Below are 13,659 nucleotides of genomic sequence, written 5' to 3'. Positions count from 1 at the left end.
TTAAAGAAATTAAACTTTACGGCCAAGTTTATCGCGAGCGTAAACATAGAGTAATACATTTGAAACAGAGCCTATAATTCTTTTCAGTATTTACATTATACCTATGATAATTCCCGGTTAGTGTACTCTGCGCTGATAATATTTCTTCCTTTATTTACACAACTCTAATGATTCCAGGTCTATTTAAACAAGTTGATAGATAAAGAGCGATAGGAAAGCGGCGCTCTTGTCAAAAGAAAGAAAACAAAACAAATAGAGATTGGAGTCTTAAGTCGAGTGTCGGCGTCGGCTGCGAGCCGTGTAACACCGGGGGTTGCTCCGACTAAACAAACAAGATACGACACACTAAAATAACCTATTTTTAGTCATATTTGAAATACAAACTGTATACGGTGTGATGTTTTTATGTCACATCGATATTATGCGGATGTGACATGAAAACATCACACCGATCTGTCCATTAAGAATCAACCTGTATATTGATTGGTCCTTTAGAGTTATGCAATTATAAAAGCTTATAAATATATTTACTAAGCATAAATCAAAATAGAACACTGTGAAGTTCATAAATAAATTTAAAGCCAGTAATGGGAATTCAATTTTTCGCTGTCGTTTGCAGACTGAAAGCCTCCACGTAACCATCAATTTGCTCTCGGATATTGCCATTAAATTGGTCCCGACCATTCAATTTACCGTGCGTTATAACTAAATAACCTAACAATATAGTAACAAAGTTGACAACTAGCAAAAAAAATTAAATATCTAATACACTTATTTTAGTTACGTTTATTTATAAGTCAAAATGTAGGTATAGAATGTTATGTGGAACAAGATGCGTTTATAGTAGGATAATGTAACTATCTTTTAAACTACTTTCTAGAACTCTATTTTTTTATTACCAACTTAAGAGGAAAACAACTATTAATTGAACTAATCAATGACAGAAAAAAAAAACAATCTAAGTACTTAATGCGCTTTCATTTTAAAAGTTGAATAACAAATTACAATTTAAAAAGCACAATTCCTTTTAGTTGTAAACTGGGACAAAACAAATCACGCTTGCACAAATGCATATACTATGGTAATTGTAAAAATATGACTTGCAATAAAATTACGCACACGATTGCGCTATGTTGGAATTTAGAAATTTCCTAGAAAGCGGCCTCATCGTCGGTCATCGGAGCGCAGAGGCGAAGCTGCTTGCTACTCTCCCGCAGCGATACTTTTAGGTTACAATTCAAACCTGTAATTTGAATATGGAAGGCGGTATCTCGCTGGAACTTCGCCGTTAACTGCCCAGTTAATGTGAAACCGAGCCGTATTTGGCGGCTGCCTTCCACTTTAAATCGTATTACCTATGCAAGAAATATTGCAAGATTAGCAGCGCATAGGGACTCTTTAATGAAGAAATAATTGTTAGCTAAACACTACTGGTAGTGTCGACCCCCGAATAAAATAATCTGGAGTCCAAAAATAAGACGAATTCATATCCAATATTTATACAAGTAATCAAGCATTGATGCAACGAATATTGATAGATAGGCTGGTCTAATTGCTATACCGCATAAGGGTTAACGATCTCAAAAGCAGGCCTTCCGCATCGGGAAAGCCGTAACAAGCTCGGTCGAGTGAATACTATGGTAATACCGCTATCAGCTGCAACCACCGACCCGACACAGCGGCGGGGCGACGGACCACTCGCAGAGTTTGTTTTACATTTCCACCACATTTAAATATCAATTCTGACGTTTTTACATTTGTTAGGATAAAATATGTTAATGTCTGCCGACAGATTTTTACATCATTTCACGATATTTAAATATACGAAGTGGTTAAAAATTGTATCTATTGCAATATCAGTTATAGCCTTAAGTGTAATTTATGATCTCAATTGAGGCGTGGCGCCACAAAGAGATTGATAAAACTAATACCAACTATTTAATCAACTTTTGTACGTATTAAGTAAAAACGAAAGGTATTTCGTTTTAAAAGGATTTTATATCGCCTGTTTAAATTAAGAACACAAACAAGTGAATAAAATCCACATCCGTTGTTAAACTGAATAAAACAATAACAGAAACATTATCTGTCAACAGCGGTTTCGAGTGCGTTCGTAGAATGTCGGAAATAGCGGTTCCAAGTAACTGTTTGGTGTAAGTGTAGGGTAGCCAGACAGAAAAGACATCTAATAACCTATCAAAATAATTCTGCATTTATTTTAACTACACGTCAAGGAGATGATGATGATTTATTTTAACTACAAGAAGATCGTAATCAATTATAGGTATAAAGAATAGAATAGGAAACCTAGATAAACTTTTCTTTAATACTGAAGGCGGAGAGAGACTTAATGTTGTTAATCCATTAATTTTGTGAGTGAAAATCGCACCAAAATGTTTATTGAGCTAATAACGAATGGTTTAAAATGGAACAAACTAACTTGCGCTAAATAACGTGGTGAATTTCATTACATGTTTATTTGCTGACACATACATTCAAATCACGATGACGAAGGGGATTAGTTTTATTTTGAGGGTATCGCCTCTAACTCGACAACCCTCCTCAGTTACTCCCTTTATCCATAAGATTTATGATTCACGAATCTTACAATCATTGTAATCAACCCTAGTTTCGTTAGCAGTTTTGGTAATACAACGATGTCAGTTTAGAGGGAAAACTGTAATTGGCACTTAGCTTCTTTGAATGCCTTTAGTTTTTAAAGTTTCATTAAGATTTAGTGTAGCCCACACGAACCTCTTAAAGCAGTCGAAATCGACAAGTTTGAGTGGTTGCCGTTAGATCAGTAATTGATGAACGACATACACGGACCGATTTCAAACTCCGATCGGTACTTGAAGCTGTCATTACTCACTAAGTACTTCAAGCAGCCCTAAGTATCCGTATGCTTATTTTTTTAACAGACATATTTCGTCAGCTTGACCAAACTTATGATTATTTGAGAACTTCTTGAAATGACTAACGACTAACAATGCGAGAGATAATGTATATAATGATTAGAATGAAGTCAATTGATTCAACGCCTTATAAACAATTGACATTTCTTTAGCCATTAAATAAAATAAATAAATAAATAAAATAACATTTAATCCTTCCCACCATTACAACGCAATAAAAAACTAACATATTACAAAATAATTATAAATACATAAAACAGAATAAAATTAAAATTACACTAGCATAAAGAAACATTTATAATTAACGTTGCAATGCTGACCGGATAGGGTCCTCCCTCAGCTTTGTATGCTGGGTGCTCCTCTCTGGAACACTCAGCGCTGATCTTCCGCGAAAACCCTCACGACTATCCGCACGCCAGTTGCAGCGGTGGATAACCAAACATAAATATTTATATATATAAAGATAAATAAAAATTTCAATATTACAAAAGATAAAATAAGATAAGAACTAATGAATAATATAAGAACTATGGTATAAAAAGAAGTTAAAGTTATGTATAATTAATGGGTCCTAAGTTCAATATGCAAGGTATTTAAAACAATATTAAAGAAAAGAAAAAAAAAACTTATTCACTATCATTACTTCAATGTAACTTAAAACAAATAGAAATTCTGGAACAATATTAGTCTCCCTTTTACATATGTACATTTCGATAAGCAGCCAAAGAGTGCAGGAAAAAAAAAAAAAAAAAATAAATAAAATTAGAAAAAAGATTTATTATAAATTTTCTGCTTTTGGACTTCTAGTAAAAATACTTTTAGCTTTCTTTTAAAAGTTAATTTAGTTAGCGCATTCTTAATAGGTGGCCATTCAAGGTGTTATAAATTTTAGTCTTCGGAATCAGAATCAAGCCCATCTATAAAGTGCTACTCGTGTTGACTATCAACTTTTGACAGATAGAAAGATAAGCCGCAGTTGTGTTTTCAATTCAATGGGACGCCGCTGGCATCGTCGTTTATTTATATTTCGTCCCTTCAGCGGGTCTTACGACACCCGCGGGATGCGACGTATTCCGCCTCCACTCTCTAAGCCATAAAATACTTTATAAATAACAAATACATTTTATAGTTCCCTTTTGTTTTTCTTTTGTTGGCTACCTACTTACTGTGACAGTTATCTTATCTCGTATTTAATTAACCTTTCAAAAAAAGCATTTTTTGAATAAAAATATAGAAGAAAAATCGTGGGAGTGTTCAATAACGATGACCAAAAATGCACTGTAGTTACATATCGACGAGCAAATTACTGGATTATCTCGAAGCCCTTTATAATCATGCATTTTTTTTCTTGACTGTTGAAGCGGCGACCGATACAGTGATAACTATCGTTTACTTTCTTTGGCCGAGAGCGACTAGTGGCTGGCGGTTATGGGCAGGTGTGCGGTGGCCGAGATCGGGGCGAGGTTGGGGGGAGGGTACCGGGGCGAGATCTCCGGGCCTTTGCGCGCTCGCCGACGCGGCGCGGGCGGTGAGATCAAAGCACGCCGCGCCGCGGGTCGACGCACGCGGCTATCGGCTCGGCCATCCCCTCCTCCGTGCTGCGCCGCATCCCGCACCCCGCGCCTCTCTCTTGTGCTTAGTGCTGTACCAAATAACTTGTTATTATCCATTATAAATCGACTATATCATTTAATTATAGTATAAGCATGGAGAAACCATTATATTGAATGGAATCATTATACGAATGAGCGATAAGAATTTGTATACCTGTAGAAAAGAAATATAATACATCCTCCTTCGACAGAATATGCGATTTGAAGAAGCGTGAAATGGCTAGATGCAAAAAACATAGGACTTCTTCTTGACTTCTCATTGAAGAAGATCTCCATGTCGTTGCAGGACAACAAAAATTAAATAAGAACATATTACCAATTATATTCTGTGTCCGTTACCTCGACAAATTAACTTTAAACGATTATCATTATAGCTTCTCCACTCAATGTACAAAAAGCGTGTTGCGATTGTCATCACTATTGCGGTGCGATTCGCCCGAGCGGGGGCCGAAGTACAGATACTGAATGCGCGCGAAATACATTCAAAGGGACCCAACATCTTCGAACCGGTTATTGTTTACAAACGACCGCCGTATAATGGCCATAAATTGCTCGAACAAAATATCTCCGCCCGGTTATTCTACGAAGTGTTTGCTCCTTCCGCATTAAACGACAGCGCCGAAATGGAGACACAAAGAGACCACTATTAGGCACTCGACTGGGATGATTGTTTTTTTTTAATCCTGGCAACTAATAATAAGTGATAACTGCTTTAAAACCAAATTTTTTTTTATCTGAATCTCCTTATGACCAGCGGTTGAAATGTTGATCTAGTTAAAACGGAGAAAAAACAATTAATAATGCGGTATTCAAATAATAATCCGGTTTGCTAAGTATTCACTTATTTCACATTTTGCTTGATCTGAAAATAAGTTTGCCATATACACACTTACACAAACGCTTAGATTATTTGGTATAACAAGGAACTTTGAGGTTATGTCAGCCAGTTACAAAGGTTTTGCCTTCAAAGAGAATTAAAAAAAACAAATGGTCGTTAAAGAGGGCGAGTGTGCAGTCAATGCCTACCTGCTGTAATACAGGGCTGCGAAATCTCTTAAAAACAATACAAAGACCGATTATAGAAATAAAGAAGGTTCTAGTCTAAGGTGAAATTATTATTATTATTAAATATATTATCATTTTTTATTTTTTATTTTGTTTATCAAATGCCAAATGTATGAATTACTAACTGTTAGCGTGAGTGTTTTTGTAACACCTGTTCAAGTCATATTCACCTAATTTTTCAAATCAAAGGTTAGGTAAACATTCTATATTCATCAAAATGTGTCTAAAACGATTTCACTTTTAATTATTTCATGTGATATTTTAACTTATTTTGGTGTTAGTCTATGGACTAGAACAGATACGGGGGTGGATAAAAGTAACAACTGTCAACCCTGGCTTCAGCACCGGCTTGGGCACCAAGTGGCGCGGGCACATCGTGGTGGATTGAATTAATTAACAGCCCAGCTCGGCAACGGCGGGCTCGGGCGGCGGGCGCGCCACTCGCTGTCTTTATAACATAATTTGCACTTCATGCGGCGAGATCAAAGCCGCGGCGGCCGGCGGCGGCACCTTTGATCACCGCGGGCCTTTGACTGCCGCCGCCTCCGCGCGCCGCACCTCAAAATACTCAATTTGGAGGCTAGTTTTTTTTCAATACACCGTTGATATTGCGTTCAAATATATACGAGAGTAAACCAGATTTTGACGTTAAATTTTGTCTGCCAAAATTTTATTTATGTCAATTGTAAATTCGTATGTTTGAGTACCTACTTACCTATACCTACGTTGGTCTTGTTTTCTAAAGACGGAACACATTTAGATTCAAATTATTCCCGATTTTTAAATACCTCGTCCCATTCGAGAATTTATCAATAATATAATCTGATCTGCAGATAGGTCCTATAAAAATAGAAAAAGAATGCTTTTAAGTTAATCGTTTTTAAAACAAAACAAGTTTCGACTGGCAATATTTCTCCCGAGCCAGTGTGTCATGAGAATAAATAAAATAGGCCAGCAGTTGCGGTGCGTGTGTTGTAATTTGTCACAGACTGTCGGCGATTGCAATTAGCGTGTCTGTAAAAGATATAACTTCGTAAATACTTGTCAAATGTACGGCCAATAAGCGGCTTCACAGCTAACGTTCGTTCCGGCAATACACAAGGGAATCTGTGGACTGTGGACTGTAGAATGTATCGAGAATATTTACTTGGCTTATGCTCTTATCCAAATTTTACTAAATGATTAAAAATTACAAAAATATATCTATGCAGATCTAAAATACGACACTTAAATGTTATTAGTTCATAGCTAACACATGAAAAGTAAATTAGAAGCCACTTTAGATCCTGCACTTCCTCTGTTTACTACAAGACACTAGAATATTAACTAAAACTCAAGTGTGTTACATCTATAATTTATCAGTTCGTATTTGTTTTTGTTGCAGCGATACCTACCTACTGATCTTTTAGCATTTGTAACAACTGTACCAAAGTAATAAGTATCGTTTTCGTGCATTTATAGCGCTACTTCCGTGTAAAAATAAAACAAAATAGGAGTTGAACACGGGAACCTGGTAGCGGGGGCCAAGACGGCTACCGTGTAGCAGTCGCGGTCCGTCGACCCCGCGCGCTGGCGACGGAAGTCGCCGGTACCCGATTGATTCATTTTATCGCCCTCCTTACACAATACACACTGAATAATTAATGTGAACTTTAGTGGCCGTAAGTAGGTACACGCTTAAATGGTAGTATTTAAATATGTAGTAAAAAAAATTACATCAAAACCAACGTTAAAAAACGTTGTATACTTCGCAAGTTTCTTTTATGGCAGGATAATACGATAAGCTTTAAGCTAATAAAGTAATTAATAGCTCGTAACGCCAATTCAGGTCAACCCCAACCCCACTTCCCTGAAACAGATTCCTGAATCCACCATAATCGAGGTAATTTCAGAGAGAAAATTCCATGAGTCTATTGAGATTGAACTCAATGCTCCTACAAACCGGTGGTAAACGTAAACGGCATTCAGATACAAAGTGATTCGCTTAAGCGAACCTCGGCGAGAGGCGTGTGTCGGCGTCCCATGCGAGCGGTAGCCGACAAAGGGATAAAATATAAGGGTAATTAATTTGATGGCGCGCCGCAGCGGCCGCGCTCGCTTGCCCTAACCGTCGCCGACTGCACGCGCGATGCTATCGCAACTTGCTGCCGGGGGCTATGCACAGGGCACAGGCACTATAGCGAACACGTATGCTATGCTTTTAACACACTATAAGTCGAAAAAACGAAACTTAATGGAATAAGGTGTTCGACTAGGGAGCTATTTTATTATGTACATTATGTACATATATACTTACTTTAAGACTCTCCAAAATATTATATCTAGTTGTTTCTTATCGTTAGATATTTTATTAATGAAACACTTACTATTAAACTTTACACGTTACTATGAAGGCAGATGTAGTATCTAATAATAAACAAGATAATGTTATTCATTATCCCGTGCTTAAAAGACGAGACAATGCGGTGGAGTGCAGGCGGGGCGCGGGCGGGGGTGCGGGCGGAGGCGCGGCGACGCGTGGCGGCGAGATCAAAGCGCGAGATAAGCATCACCGGTCCGCCGACGCAGCGCACGCCCCCTATTTTTGGATACGTTTTAACAGTTTTTGTCTCTTATCTAAATTCGTGCAGTGACTTTTTTGCCTTTATGGGCAATACGATAAAAATAAATACACTACATTAAATATTTACATATTATCGTATGTTATGTCCGAGTACATCATAGTACATATGTATGTTATCAGTTTAATTCATTAATATGAAACATTCACGCTGTAAAATAACTATAAGTATTACTATATACAAACATACTCATACCTATGTAGTTGCATAAAATTAACGTTTGTCATGACCAATTTTTTTTGTAAGTAGTTGAAAAGAACGATTAAAAGTTGTATGGAAGTATCGTAATTTTTAGCTACTTTTAACATATGACGATCAAAGTTAGTAAAAGTTTTACTCTCAAGGGTGAAAAACAACAATTGGATATAAGAAACAAAAATTTTGTATGGGAATGTGTAAGGTTTATGTGAATATTTATAAGTTTAATGTTTTGTTTAATTAATTCAAGTCAAATAATTAGCCTACATAATTAAAAATGTAACCAATAACATTAATTCATGCCAAGTCAGGGACACAGCTCGTAAGAAATATTTTTGTACGTATTCTCGCAAATCCTGATATTTCAGAGTTGTTAAAAAAACGACAATAAAATGTGATTAATCATAGTACTAATAACAGCAATAAAACGTGTATGTTTTAATAACAGCTAGCAAGAATAGAAGTCGGTCTCTACCTACAAAAAATGTATTGCGAAACAGCGGCGGCACGCGACACAAGCTTTGTCGGCGCCTTTGATGTGCGCCGTGTATCGGCAATAGATCGTCACGGCCGGTGGCGCAATTGCCGCTAGAGCCGACAAAGGGCCCCGCAGTAGCACAAAGCCATTGATATCATTTAAATCCCTTTGATAGTCGCCGACACGTAGCATCCCTGTGGGAACCGTAAAGCGGCGCAACCCCGCGCCGCTGTCGCCCCGTTACCGCCCGGCCACGGCTTCCTCCTGCCTGTTAAAACTCATTCGACCGAAACTTGCGATTTGTAATCGCTCTGTGCTGAAACTAATTTGTTAAATAGCACATTTGCAATACCAAATTTACAAAAGCCAATAGCTTTTGTGAATTACTTTATGTACCGTTTATTTTAACCGTCATCAGTAGTAGCATTCTGTGAAAAGTTATTTATTGTACGTTATTTGAATGCAAAATTGGATTTAAACTGCCGCAAACTTCCTCAATTGAACAAAAGTATCAAAATCAGACTATACTACATAGTTATAAACGGGATAGTCAAAAAACTAATTACATAGTATAAAGTTCAATATTGTAATAAGTACAACTTGCACGATATTCGTTGCCTGAATCGTTTTTCGTTCTATTTTAAGGATTTACAAGAATTTTATTCTAATTTAATAAAGTACTTTTTAAAATCAAAAACATGATGAAACTATATACATTAAATTTTAATATAAATTTACAAATAATCTTAAAGATAAGTATGATGATATATCATCAACCATGGTAGAATATAGTTTGTTATGTAATAGAAATAATGATTATCACACTCCGTAGCTATTAAGGCGGAATCACTGAGAATATCCGACTGAGGGAACTGGTTCTTTGGCTGAAAAAAAAATGTGTTCGCGCGGCGTCGAGATACGCGCGGGACGCGGAGAGGACGGGCGGAGGTTAGTTGTATGCTTTGAGGTACCGCCACGCTAAGATATACGCCTGTTGTTATACATTAAAATTACATAAGTTATCTGTAAGAGATTTTATAACATGTGGCGCGCTGTATAAGCTTTTTTTCTTTACCTATAAAAGTTTTTCTTTAAATAAAAATTTAGATAGGTACAATAAGATCACAGCTAATTCTTATACTTATATATTTCCAATGAAACGTCATCATCATTCATCATCGCCTACTGGAACATTGTCCTAGGTTAGAGACAGACACGGCAACGCTCCACTTCTCAACGCGCGATTTTTTTTAGATATAGTTCAACTAGCGCTTTCCTAAAATGAGTCAATCTACTATAGAATGCAGGGCTCAAGCTTTTCATAACAAGGTAAGATATAACATGTTTAATGTCAGGCGCAGATATGACAAAATACAATATTCGTAGATACATACAAATAAAAAATGTGTGTAGTCAAAACGAAAAAGATAATCGCACGAAATGACCTGGAATGTTGATAGAAACGTTTTATTTCTGCCGCGTTCAGATATTTGGCAGTCGGCCAGCCGTGGCCGGCCCACTTCGGCCGCGTGGGCATTGCCCACTCCTACATATTTTATCGTTTTTTTTAATAATAAACGATCTTCATAAAGTCAATACATGTCTTATTCTATTAGGAAAAATAAATTTACAGTAGTAGTCACAACACAGATTGAGTAAATAAACACGTAAGAATGACGTTGCACAACTCCGACTGGGAATATCGAAACATATGTGTTTTTATTTATGTTAATATGTTTTAAAAAAAAAAAAACAAATACTGTCTTAGCTATCAACACAAGAAATAGGCATTGATTATAATATAAATTTACTCTTTTCCCACTTTTTGCACGGTTTTTGTCGTTGTCTATTGCTTTCAAATACCAACATCTCACTCTCTTCTTAAACATTAATCTTGATTATAGGAAAATTTTCATAAAATGTTTGAATTTCGTATCAAGTTTTAAATATTATTCAAAACTTTGTCCAGAATTTACTGTACGGAATCTCAGACATTTAAACTCTTGGTCATTTTTTATTTCTTTAGTAGGTCACTGGGTGGTCTGTATTAAATGATATTGTAAAATAGTTCAGAAACTGACTATCAGTTCCAATTACAATGGCGGTTTTTATTTTTGTAACTGGAGTGACGAAGTTTATAGATTTCTTGTATAATAGAGTCCCGTGGGCCACCTCCGGTATACTAGGAAAATACCACCCAAGTCGTACCCGGGCCCGGCTACGTCTCGCATTCTTTTTGTTGTTTAATCGTGATAACTTGATTTTAACGGACACTTTAACGCCATGTTTCCTCGACTATCACGGATTTGTCGATCATTATTTTTAATGAACGACGAGGGATGGGAGTTATTCATCGTGTATTTTAATGTTTTCTTTTTAATTGCATGTTTTTATGTAGATTTTTGTGTGACAATATTGCGACATTTTTACTATTATATTAACATTAGGTATACAGGTTGTAAGGACATTACAAACATTAAACATATTAGGTTAAAAAACTTCAAGGTTTATTTTTTAAAATTAAACTTATTCTTCATTATAAATCGTTATCAATGTTTTTGTTTATATTTAATTCAACGTTGTCAAAATGTTTATTACACGTCGTTACAGCTTTTTAGTCAGTAGTCAGTTATATCATTAAATAAAAATTGTTTTTATATCTCATAAAATACGTGAACAGACTTAGCTTAATAATAGACAAACTTACATCTTTCGGTTAACCATAAACAACAGAAGAAAAGTTCAAGGCGTGTAGCTCCGCGATAATTTTCTTTATAACGAACATAAAACAATGTTTGTTGTAAGTCATTTTTGGAATACGACCTCATCTCGGTCGCAGATAAATCGTCGACAATAAACCTAACACGAAGAGGTAGTAAAATTCTAATTTGAAGTAGAGAGTTGTAGAGTTCTTGATAGAGTGACCGTAAAATTCTCTAATCAGGGACAAATCAATTTACAGTACACTATGGTAAAAAAAACTGTTCGAATTTACTTTGATGAATGATGTATCAACATAGAAACCATTTTCTTCACTATAGTGCTGGCTAGAAATATCAGGTACATCAATGTCAATTTGTAAACCTACTAAAATGGTGTTTTAATAAGAAAAGTGCAGTTTGTATATAGGGTGAAACATTTCTGGGTTGGAGTGGAACGTAATACATAATATAATACTCTGTCCGTTGTATAAAGGATGGGTTGGCAACAACGTTCCGGAGTCGAGCTACTCTCGCCAGCTGTTCCCCCGTATCAGCCTGCGTCGAACACGATATTATCGCTCAAGTCACGTTTTTCGAGATATCGAAACAATTATATTAATTGTTCTATTCCTAGAACCGTTCATTGTAACATTCGGACTGAGTATATACATCCGTAAATTGATTCTTTTGTAACCTAACAACTGTAATACCCTTTTACTTTCACTTCAATATAATAATAGTCATTGTTTAATGAAACAATACAATAATAAATTTTTATAAAACAAATTATACATAGGAGCTGTTAACACGTAGTATATAGTGTTTATTTATTTATTTCCTCGAATAAAACACTAGTTTTTATATTGAAGACTATAATTTGATTTATATTCAGTGAGACGCCAAAATCCATAATACATGGAGGTTAGCCATACTTAAGAAGCAGCAAAACTGGCTTACTAATTGAATTCATATACATTTTTGTTCTTGTCTATATTGCATCTGTTTACCGTAACGATTAGACGAATGAGTTCTGAGATTTGTTAAGTTTATTTAGTAAATGTGTTTTCTCACTCGAACGCAAATATGGTAGTTGCTACCTGAATCCCTTTCTGTTAACTATTTCAAATTTGAGCAATCACGCACACCAAAAAATATTTTTATGAAAGTGGAAGGTGATAAAGAATAAGAGCGTTTGGCAATACAAGATATAATGCAGATGGACCTTGTTGTGGTTCAATCATTAAAAATAATATTGAGGTGTAGATTACCTACTTCACGACTGTTTCCTATATGGTACTAAGCAATCGGAGTTTCAAGGCTTATGCTTTTGACCAACACAAAGTGTCTATCTTAAAATCCAGATTTCATAATTGTGCGTGTAGTTACGATAAGATAGTAAGCGGCAAAGCTTTAAGTTACTATAACCAGTAGGTACGTGCCATGTAATCTTTTTTTGTAATCGGCGCGCGGGGTTCATCAACCTCGGGAACGGAGGCTGGCTAGCGGACCTATGCGCGTGCGCCTTTCTTTATTACTGCCCTTTACATATTTACTACTTTCGTTAACCCACTGTGAATCTAGTTACGTTTACAAACAACAGAGCACATGTGATGTTGATACTCTTCTTTGGTGGCAATGCCTTATTGTAACGTGTGATTGACTAATAGGTATACTTAGATTACGGCATTTAATAAAAACATTCTTGTTTTTTATCATCAGCATTATGTAGACTTATGAAAATTGTCATTAAAATAATGAAAAATATCCTCCCGATGTTGAAATAGACCACTTAGTTATATTACATTCATAACGTAATGGAAAAAGTAAAGTGAAATACGACAGCTTTCGTTGCAAGTTTGGCGAAAGTTTTCTAAAAATAATAAAACTCAATATGAGATAGCCTTCGTATAAGTTGGCTCTTACATCCGTTTCCTACTCTGTTAATGTTACAAATTAGGATTGCATGAAATGACGAATTTTGAGAATAAAACAAAAATAAGTATTTTTTTATATTTTAAATGTGGAAAACATACCAGAGGCGACCTGAAATCGTCGAAATAGCTAAGC

This window comes from Papilio machaon, chromosome 2, assembly GCF_912999745.1.
Source record: "Papilio machaon chromosome 2, ilPapMach1.1, whole genome shotgun sequence".
Classification (NCBI taxonomy): Eukaryota; Metazoa; Arthropoda; class Insecta; order Lepidoptera; family Papilionidae; genus Papilio; species Papilio machaon.
The sequence above is the reverse complement of the archived record's forward strand: the minus strand, read 5'-3'. Positions refer to the sequence as shown.